Here is a 13,842-nt window from a genome sequence, read left to right as displayed (position 1 = left end):
GAAAAGCCCTGTGATCTTCTTTAAACAAACCAAATTTTAGCTTGATACTTCCTTTTTTGGTCAAGGTATAGCAAAGAAAAAAAACTGATCAAAATTGATGACGAAAATTTTTTGAACTCAATTTTTGGCAATTCTAGACCACGTAGCGCAAAACAATGACCACCATTGAACACCCCGTGACAAGCTGCATCGAATCAATACCCATATTTCATGCAAAAATATCAACTTTGAAATTAAACCTAATTTGACCTGACCTTGTCCTGACCTTCACCAGAACATAATCTTAACTGACCCCAAAGGCTGCCTGAACTACATAATCGCATTTGGCATATAAATGGACCATAAAACATGCATCACATGATATTTTCATATTGTGACCCCCGGTGACCTGACCTCTGTGACCTGACCTGGTATCAGTGACCTCAAATAGCAAAATATGTGTTTGACGAGCATTACCCCATCGATGATTTTCAATGAAATGCATTTTGATTTTACAACGCATTTCTTGAAATGCCTGTAAACGGTGAAAATTCGACATTTGACCTGGCCTGTGACGTCATCGGTTTGACCTAGTTCAATGGAATTGGGTCACAAGGTAGTTCCATGTTGGGGCTATCCAACAATGTTTGCTGCTGGTTGCTATGTTGCGTGGTTCTCGAGATATTATGGGGGGGGGGCAATTGCCCCCCTCCCCACCCAACAGGGCGCGTTGCTCGGCAGACCCCAACGGGGCGCGAGTTAACCTGAAAGAACAGCACAGAAGCATAGAATATATCGAAGTAAAAGAAAACATAAAATGCTTATGTCTGAAAGTAACAAATACAAGGGATGTGTTCAGAAGGCAGAAAAGAACCATGATCGAAAAAGCACAACAAATGACAAACATGACTATTCAGCAATTGCAAAATCATGTAACAAACTGCTGATTGGTAAGACCTACTGGAAGTGCTTAGCGCTGCCATACATACTGTACGGCTTCAGTGTCATGACAGTCACAGAGGAAGAGACCAAGAAGCTGCAAGTAATCGGAAATGGTGTCTACAGACAGATCCAAAGTATGCACCAAGTGCTACATTGAGAGGAGAAATTGGAGCATCTCTGATGACAACAAGGATCAAAACTGGAAGACTTCAGTACATGAGAAGCATATTGCAAGGAACAAATCAACTACAGAAAGAGGTGTTAACAGAAATGATGGACGAGGGCAAGAACATATGGATGAAGGTAACATATTCCATTATTAAGGAAGTCGGACTCAAAGTAAAGGATTTATACTGGATAAGCAAAGAAGACCTAAAAACACACATGAAAAAAATGGGATGAAAAGAAATGGAAGGAGGAATTGCTAACAAAAACTACTCTGTATATTGTCTGGAAAAAGGAGATGGAGGAAGTAACGTTTATTGACAACCAGCAAGCCTCAACAATATTTTTCCAGGCAAGAGCTAACTGTCTTCCTTTAAAGGGACTATCCCACCTTTAACATGGGGTTTGAGTTGAGATAGCCAAGTTTGCGGCGAGGTTCAGAAACCACTATCTATTTAGGTTGCAACCCCCGCGGCCTCTTGGTGTTGAAGAAATTCGTTCCCTTCATTTGAAAATGGGCCTTGTACAAGGCCCTATCTTCAACATGGAGCGACCGTTAGTGTGACGTCACCTCGTTTAGTCATTCTGATTTAAATGGGTTTGTTCGTTGAAAAATCGCTTAAAACTTGGTCTGAACTTTGTTGTGGTGCCTACAGAGAAAAAAGAATCAGCTTTATGACAGTAATGTGGCCTGGGGAAGGAGGTAATTTTGGGCTATGACGTCACATATTTGAAAGTTTGTGTTTGGAATATGGGAAGCCTAAGATGTTTAATGAAAAATAAATGCCAGAACCGTGTTCCTGGTCATCCAATCTATAAAGTCGGGCACAATTTAACTGGTTTTAACAACATTTTAGAAGGTGGGATAGTCCCTTTAAATGAGCGCAAGAGACACAAGAAAGAAAACACAAGATGTATGATGCGCAATGCAGAAAATTAAGACCCCACCCACTTTATATTGAATTGCCCAGCTTACGAAGAAGAAAGAAATTAACAAGACATATTGGGGACGACCACTCACCATCAGACTCCTCAAGTATACCTCGCTCGACAAGATCAGGAATCTGTGAGCTCAACTCATCAGACAAATGCGGCGAAACACGTCGTGGGGGCTGACGGATGGGAGGGTGATCACCAGTGTCAATATCATGGGTGACCAGATCAGTGAATCCAATATGCCCATCAAACATCTCAGCGTGCTGCTTCAGTAGCTGTTCGAGGTTACCTTTCTGTGCATCAATCAGGTCGGAGCCGCACTGGGCAGCCTGCAGTCCGACGACTGGGTCAGACTTGTCTTCATCTTTATGCGGCTGCTCAACGAAGCCAACTTCCAAGCGGGCCAGAGCCTGTTTTTTTTGGAATGGTTACTGGTTCTGTGGTCACATTGCGGACTACAACCGGTGCCCTGGACCCAGCTACCGTCACTAGAGCACTTATCACCTCCAATCCATGAAATTCACCAACGGGCTCAACGAGGGCAGGGCGGGGCCGTGGTAGTCAGTAGTAGGCACAAACCCGTTCAACATTACCTCAGTGCCTGGGGCGACCACACGCTCAGCATAGAGGCACACGTCACCAATGGACACAGCATGAGCGGAAACAGAGCGAACGACTTCTGTCGGAGTAACGAACAGTCGTTTAGAACACAAGTCAATGACACAAGGGCAGTGCTGTAAAAAATCAATGCCAAACAAACCGGGCACATCAGTAGGGGAGAGTGGGGCAAAGCGGCCACCCTAACGCTTCTCACGATGCCAACGCTTGATTTTTAAACTTGGAAAGATTCTTTCTATACCAATATGATCCCTAGTAAGTTGCCTTTTATTTCAACTGCGTTTTATTTCCAAAGGCGTTCACATATGAAAGATATTGACAAAACTTTAAACCTATGCATATTGGCCACTTTGCCCCATACCCTGGGGCAAAGCGGCCACCGGCGTCTTCTCAAGTCCCGATATGAGAAACAAAATAGTTGCCTCGTGTACGACTAGTGTATTTGATGGTGACAAGGTTAATCGAGGATGGATGTTTACTTTATCATCTTCCACCTGTAGGTAAACAAAGAAAGGATTTTCATGAAAATAAACATTTAATTGCACTATTTGGTAACTCATGCAACTGAAAAGTGGCCAAGATGAATGCATGACGACACATTTGAATATAAATAATGTTTTTATCCAGATGGAAGCAACTTATGGCCAATTGGGGGGGTGGCCACTTTGCCCCGGCCACTTTGCCCCCGCATAGCGTCCGAGATAAAAATATTCCAGCTTAGCTATTAGTGGGGTAAAAAACATTAAAATTGGTAGAATACATGTACGATAACCATGCAATGCATGGACAAGAACGCTTACAAAAATTCCAAAACGGTTATGGAATAACATAACATTTAAAAATTGTAACATAACATAACATTTAAACATAGTTGGTAACCTGGCAAAAAATGCTTTTCCGTGTTTCACAGAACAATGGTGATGGGCCTGAAACCTCGGTCTGGCTCATTCGAACGACCGTGAAGAGAAGTATAATTGGAAACCATAAATTGGAACTGACGCCAGCTATGAAGGGCTAAAACGATGGGTGGCCACTTTGCCCCGGGTGGCCGCTTTGCCCCACTCTCCCCTAGACTCTGATACGAAAAATGGAACGGTGCATGTGACACCAGCAATGTCTACTGGCACCACGGTACGGCCAGGGCACTAAAGAGTCGGGTACTCCAAAGTTTTTCCTAGTATATACTAGAATTATACTATATCATCTAGAAAAACAACTAGAACTGGGAGCTTTTTACTATATACCGAAAATTATCCTAGGATATGGCTGCGCTGAAGCGCGGCGCAGCTGGCGCTCGTGTTTCAATACATTGCGCTTCATATTTATACACAAGGCGGCTATTACTAATAATTCCACTTATTTGAAAAATTACATTTGCGTGGGTTTCCCTATTCTGCCTTAAAAAGTGGCCACCGGTCTCGCTTCACGAGCCGGATAGCCTCCTCCTCGCCAGGCCGAGGATATATAAGGCCACTAAAAAAAAAAGGCGGCTTGTGGTTTTCACGCGGTTCCATGATTTTCTCCCTTCATTTAAAGACTTACAAATTGTGCTGGCTAAGTATTTAATAACTATCGTGTGCATTAAAAAATTGGCTCTTCATTATGCATGGAATTGTGTGAACAAAGGCCTTTCTGAGTAACTGTGTGCAAATTTGCAAACTGCTGTACTTGACTGTGGGCCAGCCTCATGCTTTCTCATTCTTTCACTGTTGCGTAATGTGTTAAAAAAGAAGTTTCAAGGAATTTTATCAATTGTGATGCATGGCGACACCTTTCGACTTAGCTGTGAGCACTGAGCATATTTGGTATAATCGTATTGCAAAGATTGCGTACACCGGCTTTATCTATTTGCGATGGCAGCTTTCGTGCGACATTTGTGTATTGTCTTTTCTATGTTGGTCACTACTCGTTTGTATGTATTTTTAGAGCCCTGACAGGCTGATGAAGGAAGACTGAAGTCTTCTGAAAGCTATCATTACTAAGAAATGAAGCTGGTGTTATGACTTATGAACAGTGAACAGTGTCCCAAAATTTTATTTCAGAGTGAAAAATTGTTCTTGAAAATTGGAGATGGAAGTGGAAAATTGATTTCAGTTGGACGTCATTTCCCACCCAAAACTAGCAAATTTTGGGACATTGGTTTTGAACAAACTTAACAATACAATATCACTGTCCCAGGCTCTAGCTGAATAACATCAACATAAATATAACATAATACTTTGTGTAAGCATCTCGTACAACTGTGTTGCTGTGATAATGAAATCAAAACACATGCATCCTGCATCCATGAAAGTGGATAGTTAGTAGAAAGAAGCATTTGTTGCCACATGTTAGTGATAATTGTGCAATTTCTTGGTAATTTTAGTTTGTATGAAAACGCGTAAGATTTTGGTGATTGAAACTAAACATGGAAGATATTTTTGGGTCAATTTTTACTTTTTCTTTTTTAATGCTGTTCTTGATATTCCACTTCACTCAAAACACACCAGTTCATGAGTTATTTCAGGGCTTTCACAATAGCCATGTCTTTGTGGTCAATCATCCTCAGAGCAGCCTGAGTCAATTCCATTTATAACTTCCTGAGCCATATATCTCTGATCCTTTTTCAGGACACATGCACTACTACATGTATGCTGTGCCTGGCTCAAGATTCCTATATGTAGCCAGGCTGCCCTACCGACACTGGCAAAATGAATGCTTCCTTGAACAAAGCTAACCAAAGGTGCCATCAACTGTCTTAATCTGAACAGGAAGGAAGCCTAATTTTCAACATAGACAACAGCTTGTGTGAAGCTGTCACTTTCAGGGTGTGCACCACCCAGTGTTCATTTGTTAACATCAATAATGTGTGACCACGAAAGGAAGCCCTTCTGAAGGTAACATCTCTCGACCATTCTAAGATCCTGTTAACAATCCACTACCTTAATAGGTATTAACAGGTCTTTTAACCCTCGCATGTGTAGGGGGGGGGGGGTCGGATGGACCCCCCCATGGTTTTTCGCGAATAACTCGCGTAAAAAGCGGCCGATCGCGACGAAACTTTCAGTACCTTCGCATTGATCAATTTTACACCTACCCGGAAAATTTCATGACCCTGACCCAAATGACCTTTGACCAGTGACCTTTTTTCCGAGACCATGTTTGGCCGGAATCGCGATTTCGCGTATGTCGGCTCGCACTAGCCGCGTGTTTGCAAGCTTTTCGTGGTTTCAAACGTTCCAAAATGTGATTTGATGTTACTGCCGTGTGTGTCAAGGTCACCTGAAGGTCAGGTCAGGTCATTGACCTTTGGTGACCTCGGGTGACCTCGGGTCACTTTTTCGAGTTGTACATATTTCTAGGCTAGTTTTTGGAGCTGAATTCGAATTTAGCAACCATTTGAACATTTACGAAGTAGTTTTGGTGACTTCGTAACATGTTACGAAGCTGTCAGAGGCGGTTGACACGTACTACGAATACCCGTCACGACGCCTACTGGTTGACCTGACCTGACCTGACCCGACCTGGTCTAAATGCTTCAATACATCATCTGTGATCAAAACTAACACGATATTCGTGATCAGCACCCCGAAAAACCCCTTAGCAGCCACACTTTACGACTTTCTAACAGGTCCCGATTTTCCCGACTTTGGGTCATTGACCTGACCTGGAAGGTCAATCAATGACCTAGGACCTTAAAATTGGGTATCATCGGCTTCCTCTCGTCACGGGCAACACGCTCGTTTTTTCCGCGAAGCTCTAGCTCGATCAGGGGCCAAACGGCAAGGGGGGGGTCCAACCGACCCCCCCCCCCCCTACACATTAGAAGCTGGCAAACACCGCACACATGCGAGGGTTAAATAACCATGCATTAACTATTCCTCTGATAATGCTTGTTATGTTTTCAAATAGGTTCATGTTCTTTTATCCTGATTTTTCAAAGATAAGTATCACTTGAGTTTGTTTTTATTGCAAGTGTGATGCATGTAATTTCATCTTCATGTTTTCTCAGATCGAAGATCCTGCTCGCAGCTATGCCTCATTGCCTACCATGGCCAAAACCTCTTTGAGGTTTACCGTAGTGTTCTCCGTCTGATTGTTATGTGTTGAGGATGAGCTGAATGTTACTGATATTGATAGGTACCTGATATCTAATTGTGGTCAATGTTAAGTGTAATACCGTGACATCTTCCAATGCCAAAGTTTATTTCCAACGAGCCAAAGCTTATTTGCATTGCAATTACGAGCGATAGTGTGATGTGTGGAACGTGTAGTAAGTACGATTGGGAACCACTTACTCTGTAACCCAAAGTGGCATGTTTGCATATATGAGAATGTTCAGTGTTCATCGTCTTTAGATAATAAAAGCATTGGCATACCAGGAAGTGGATTGTTCGGTAGTCGCCTAAAATGGTATCAGAGCTGCAATTTTGACACCATCGTGTTCGTGATGCTCAGCCACGTCGAATGATATGCTTTTTGTATGGGTGAGGTCAATTTAGGATGTTGACCTCCGTCCAAGGTCAGGTCAGGTCATTACCTCATGATGAGGTCAAGTTGCACGTTATTCAATTCGGCAGGTCTTTCTGAGTCTATTTGTGTCTTTTCCGTCTAAGATCACTGTCAGCGCCAAAATAGCTGGGGCGTTCCACGACAAATCGACAAGTGCCCTGCACCCTCATATTTTATTTTTTGCTTAAAATTGGTCTAATGGGTTGTGATGGGCGGGGAAGCCAGCTGTGGCAAGGATTTTTTTCTTCGAACAACGGTTTCCGAGATATAGCCTCGGGCAATTCCTGGAGGTCGCGCTGCAGCCCTATGTTTGGCGGCCTATAACTAAAAAACTATTGGTTTTTTACGATAAAAACTTTATATGGTTCAACTCACAATCAACCAACAAACATTTTGGCTATCTCGGATTTTCAGTTTTTGAAAATTTTGATCACGTGACCTTTTGTCCTATTTTTCGAAGAGTGACCTTGATATTTTCCCCACTGAAAGTTGCAATTTTGTCTGATGACGATTAAAGCCTTATCAATTGTCGTTCATATGCGATAATAAAAAAAGTGGTTATCGCCCTGCGTTGACCTCAGGTCAGGTCATTTTTATGACCTGTCCATTATTACGAGCGGGAGCGACAGCGAGATCTCGAGAATAAAGCAAGATAGCGACAAACGGTAAACGGTAAAGGGTACACACGGATAAGGTCTATAATTTTTACTGAGGTCATTTTCAGGTCAGGTCAAAGATGACGTCACAGGAGCTAAAAGGAAGTCAAAATAGCGGCACTATACATATATATGAAGTTTTTCTCGAATAACTTTCAAGTTATCCCAGCTAGGAACAAACTAATAGCACCATCGTGATCCTCTCGTCGATCCGCATCGAAACATATATATGTTGACCTCGAAAGGTCGAAAGGTCAAAAGTTGACCTTAGGTCACGTGATCTACGGTCAACTTTTGACCTTTCGACCTTTCGAGGTCAACATACATATGTTTCGATGCGGATCGACGAGAGGATCACGATGGTGCTATTAGTTTGTTCCTAGCTGGGCTACCTTGAAAGTTATTCGAAAAAAACTTCATATACAGGGTGTTTCATAAAAAATGTCCTGATTTGTTTTGCTTATAACGAAAAATCTAATAGTCACATATCCAGCCACAATGGTTCAAACGATTCCACAAGGAATGGAGATTTATTACATACATATCACGAACATGAATCATGCGTTCAGCGCCGCTCACAGCACGTTCTCGAGATGTCCTCCTTTTCGGAGCAGACATACGTCGGCCCGTTTCGCCACGTGCCCGATAACTCGGGCGCATGTGGCGGGCGTGATCGCACGCACCTGGCGTCTGATCGCCCGCTTGAGCTCTCCGAGACTCCCCGGGCTCCCGCTGTACACTCTGGACTTAAGAAAACCCCACAGGTAAAAGTCGAGGGGTGTCAGGTCAGGGGAGTGAGGGGGCCAGGGAGTGTCCGTTCCGCGGCTGATGATCCTCTCTCCGAGACGCTCCTGGAGCCACTGGAGGGCCATCTTCGAGGTGTGCGGGGTGGCCCCGTCCTGTTGGAACCAGATATCGTTACCACCTGAAGTCGAGCCTTCTTGCACTGTGGCCCAGAAGCGTTCCAGGATGCGGACATAGCGTTCCTTGTTCACCGTTTGAGTGCACCCGTTGCCGTCTTCGAAGAAGAATGGCCCGATTATTCCGGTGGAGCTCATTGCGCACCACACAGTCACTCTCGGGCTGTGCAGTGGGACTTCCAGCAACGTTTCGGGTGGTGCCGAGGCCCATATACGGCAGTTCTGGGTGTTCACCTGTCCAGTAAGGTGGAAGTGGGCCTCATCGCTAAACCAGACCCCATCCAAGAAGCCAGGATTAGCGGCAGTCTGGTCCTTGAGCCACTTTACGAAGGCCACTCTCTGATGTTTGTCGTTCTCCGACAGCTTGTGATGCACTGTCACTTTATATGGGAACAGTTCGAGGTCCTTTCTCATTATTCTCCGCACCGTTGAGTGGCTTGTGCCAACTTCTTGGGCGATTTTCCTGATGGACTTCTTGGGGTCCCCATTGACTACGGACTTCACCTTGGCGATGTTTTCGGGGGTCCTTTGTGTCGTTGGCCGTCCACTTTTCCCTTTGTAGCAATTGAGGATAGACCCATCTCTTAGGAACTTTTCTTGCAAACGCAGGATTGTTTTCGGGCACGGTGTGAATCGGGTTTTGAAGTGAGCCCTAAACTGTCGCTGTGTTAGAATGATAGAACGTGACGACCAGTAAAACTGAACCAGTTTTGTTTTTTCTGTGAGAAGTGAGCTAAGGTGCGTGAGGAAAATTTCCCGTGCACGTGCTTTCGATTGCAGTGAAAAAAAACACGTGATTGCAATTAATAGGGCACCCCAAAATGCAATCAAAACCAGGACATTTTTTATGAAACACCCAGTATATGTATAGTGCCGCTATTTTGACTTCCTTTTAGCTCCTGTGACGTCATCTTTGATCTGACCTGAAAATGACCTCAGTAAAAATTATAGACCTTATCCGTGTGTACCCTTTACCATTTACCGCTTGTCGCTATCTTGCTTTATTCTCGAGATCTCGCTGTCGCTCCCGCTCGTAATAATGGACAGGTCATAAAAATGACCTGACCTGAGGTCAACGCCGGGCGATAACCACCTTTTTTATTATCGTATATGAATGAAAATTGATAAGGCTTTAATCGTCATCAGACAAAATTGCAACTTTCAGTGGGGAAAATATCAAGGTCACTCTTCGAAAAATAGGACAAAAGGTCACGTGATCAAAATTTTCAAAAATTGAAAATCCGAGATAGCCAAAATGTTTGTTGGTTGATTGTGAGTTGAACCATATAAAGGTTTTATCGTAAAAAACAAATAGTTTCTGAGTTATAGGCCGCCAAACATAGGGCTGCAGCGCGAACTCCAGGAATTGCCCGAGGCTATATCTCGGAAACCGTTGTTCGAAGAAAAAAATCCTTGCCACAGCTGGCTTCCCCGCCCATCACAACCCCTTACACCAGTTTTCAACGAAGAATAAAATATGAGGGTGCAAATTTAATTTTTTATTTGTCGATTTGTCGTGGAACGCCCCAGCTGTCTCTATATCCCCCCCCCCCCCCATCGGCTTATAATGGCCAGATCACCTGACCGACCTGACGTTAGGTGACCCTTAGGAGAAATCCGAAGTTAACGACTTTTGAGAATAAGGGAGTTTGATAAGTTCTGTAAGTTTCATCTACCTGTGATAGATCTCCTTGAATTGATGGAGTTGCTATGTTACGACGTTTTTTAGACCGTGCAGAGGTTCACTTATGACGTCATAGGTCAGTGACCTGACCTGACCTGAAAATGAGGTTGGTGCCACAAAATCCGGCTTGAATCAAAGGTCAGGTATGCCAACTTACAACCCTCCATCACCAGCGCGCTCACCCCTACTTTACTTTGCAGCAATGGTTTGCCGCACATTAACGATAAAAGTTTTGATCTGTCCGAGATTCGAACACAGGACCTCCCGATGTATCAAAAACATGGGGTCATATATAGACGAATATCTCGAAAACGGTTGGATGGGCTTGAACTTTTCGTCCCAAAAATGGAAATAAAAATGTTGTAGCTATCTTTTGACATACTTTGTATGTGGATGCCCACACTACGAAACCTTGAAAATCAAGCGCGAAAAGTCGCATTTTAACACGCAACCCTATGGGCTAGTAGGAAAAGTCACGCCCATGCTGCCATATGACTTTGGAGGGGGCTGGGTACGGCCAAGCAACGGAAGCTCGGAAAGAGATGCAGTACGAGCCTGAACGGAGGTCTTCTTCAGAGTAAGGTTGGGCATGGCATCAAACACAGACTTATGCAGCAAACTGATCGAGCTGCCCGTGTCCAAGAGACATTGGCAGTCGACGCCGGCCAGTCGGGCCGATAGACGCGTGTCATCGCTCAAGGGAATTACATGTGCGTGTGACCTGGTGGTGTCAGAGTCGGGGCGGTCCGGTCGCCGGGGGGCGGGCCGCTCGGCTCCCGACGGCCGGACCCAGTCGTGTTTCCCTGCGACTGAGGTGACTGAGGACACATCACTGCAATGCGACCAACCGTCTGACATCTAAAGCAAGTTCGGTTCCGCAATCTGCAGCGGTCACGGGTGTGTCCGCGTCCACCACAACAGAAACATACCCGCGGGCCATCGCCCTCTCGACGGTTCGGAGGAGCAGCAGATCGAACCGCGGCCTCCAAGTCGGCCACCCGGCTGGCCAACCGAGCCAGCTCACCGTCCGTGTCGAGCCGGTGGACGACACTGGGACGGGCCCGTGTCAGGTACGTCTGTGAAGTAATCAAATTGCGCACCTTACTCACAGCACCATCAAAGGACGAGATCCCGTCAGCGATCACAGCAGCATGCAGTTCAGCTGGCAAAGTTGCCAGGAAGTGGCTGAACATCAGGGGACCAACGTCAGTGAGCGTGGAAAACGCAAGAGACAGCAGCTTACGAAACCTGATCACGAACGAGCCGAGGCACTCGTCAGGCCTAAACTTCAGGTCACACAAGGTCAGGTGCTGCTCAGTCACAGTCTTTGTGGCGAAGACATCTTTCAAGCCTGCAGCGGCTCTCTGAAACGACACAGTCTGGTCGGCGGGCAGGCTATCGAAAGCGTCGCGGGCAATACCAGCAAGCGACAGTGGCAAAACGTTTAACATCTGCTCATCAGACCATCCCCTGAGCCTCCCGTACGTCCCAAAATCATCGAGAAACCGTCTCAATGATCCCTGCCCATCAAAGCGTGGCATCGCAATCCCAAGGCCCTATATACCAGGTAGGGTCGTCCGGAGATTCTACCTTTTCGTGACGTCAGCTCGTGACGTCATTTGGAGTCAAGTCTCGAAGCCCCGTTCAATCCCCATGTAAATGAGCGATTTTCGAAGCACTGTAGTATGAAGTCTGCACAAGATATATCAAACCTAAGTATCTTATCTGAAAGAGCAGACAATTTTCTGCAAGTTATCTATTACGTGTTTTTCGCTAAATCTTTTGCTTTTTTCACAAAAACGTAAAATGTCCCCCCATGTCTCCGCAGCCTCCCTGCCGCCGGCCGCCGCGCGGTCGCGGTAGTGTAGTGGTTAGCGTGCCCGCGCAGTATTCCGAAGGTCCCGAGTTCGAATCTATGCGGTGCGGAACTTTAATTGCAATTCCAAGCTGAATATACGCACATCCATAATAAATTATTATTCGTAAAGCTAAACTGTCACCAAGCTATCCATATAAATTGACTTCACCCAAAATATCGGCAAGATTCTATTAAAATATAAATTCAAATATGGCGGCTTGGACTGCCGCGTGCGTCCAAGCTTCTTCCCCTACGTCGAGGCCGTCGTCGGCGCCGACGATGGTTACATTTAACCCGGCAGTTGCTGGGGTATTTCGCCACCCACCGTTTGCTGGGGGGGGAGGGGCGTGCGTTAAACACCCCCAGCCGATAACTCGAGAACCAATAGGCGCAGCGAAACGCACGACGTGGCGGCAAACGAAAGAACGCGACGAGACGCTTCAGATGAGTACTTTAAAGTTGAATTTTGAGGTCACAGGTCGGGTCAAGGTCAGGTCAAACACCTGAAATCGGGCTTTCAGTAGCATGGACTTCAGGACTTCGCAATGGGCGCCTCTCGTCATAAACTCTGTCAAAACGGTGCACAATCCATCATATAAGGCCTACAAGAGTGTCAGCTCCATGTAGGGGTCACTCAAGCGTAGGTCAGGGTCAAGGTCAGGTCAACCGGGTAGGCACATATCCCCGAAAATCAAAACTGATATTCGCAGCCTGTGACATATGTTTTATGGGTAATTTGGGGCGTAGAACACGATGGTGACATTCATTTTATCATATGTGTACGTGTTTGGCTCATAAAGTTCAATTTAAGAAATTCATGTATCATGGTCGTGAAGTAGTCACGAGAAATTGCCAAGATTCAGTTCAAGATTTTGGAAAATGCGGAACGATAATCAATAATCGAAGATAGCCATTTGATTGTTCATGGTATTAGCAGTCTAATGGCGTTTACCGCATGTCTGTATGTCCATTCTGTGATTTTATATGATTTTTTGAACATATGCCGTTTTTGGTCGAAAAGTCAGAAATCATGACGTCACTAAAACCTGGATATCTCAAAAATTTTATGACCGATTTTTTTAACTTTGTCACAATAAACTTCAATCAATTCTCTACAGGTACCCAAAGCCGTTTTTATGCTATGGCCCGGCGAAAAAAGTGGGGGCGTTTAACGCCCCCCCCCCCCCCCCCCCCAGCAACTCTCGGGTTAATGAGCACGTAGCGGAAGCATGTGGCCTGGTGTCCCTGGTTATTGTTTTGATCCATTGATGAGTATCTATGAACCAATGGCATTTGTTTGAGAAAATGTTGAAAAGCGCCAGAACTTTTCGGACACCCTGCAAAGCTCCGCCACATTTTTATTTGGCCGTATAGCAAAATGTCCTTTTCAAGAATAAACCCGTCTTCCGAATAAAATAGCACTTATCCGTGTTGAACCGTGAACGTTCGACTGAATGAGAAAGCGACCCGCCGGGACGCTTCCTTCTCAAAGGAGCTCTTAACCCTATTCCTGGCGGGGGGGGGGGGGGGGCCTTTAAGGCCATCCCTTCAGGTTTTTCTTGTGCCATTGCCAAACGCCGCAAGACTGAAAGC

General features: G+C 45.2%; 1 protein-coding gene and 1 long non-coding RNA gene across 2 annotated transcripts in view; both read left to right on the top strand.

The window, feature by feature from the left end:
- The window catches only part of LOC122385559 (putative thiamine transporter SLC35F3), a 183,724-nt gene that overhangs the window by 136,208 nt on the left and 33,674 nt on the right, over positions 1-13,842 (top strand). The window lies entirely within an intron of this gene.
- Positions 4,741-7,004, top strand: LOC122385561. Its single transcript, XR_006257217.1, has 2 exons — positions 4,741-4,939; positions 6,632-7,004. It is a non-coding gene; the product is annotated as an uncharacterized LOC122385561 (long non-coding RNA).

This window comes from Amphibalanus amphitrite, unplaced genomic scaffold, assembly GCF_019059575.1.
Source record: "Amphibalanus amphitrite isolate SeventyFive unplaced genomic scaffold, NRLGWU_Aamphi_draft 000223F_arrow, whole genome shotgun sequence".
Lineage (NCBI taxonomy): Eukaryota > Metazoa > Arthropoda > Thecostraca > Balanomorpha > Balanidae > Amphibalanus > Amphibalanus amphitrite.
This window is presented reverse-complemented; position numbering and strand designations above follow the sequence as displayed.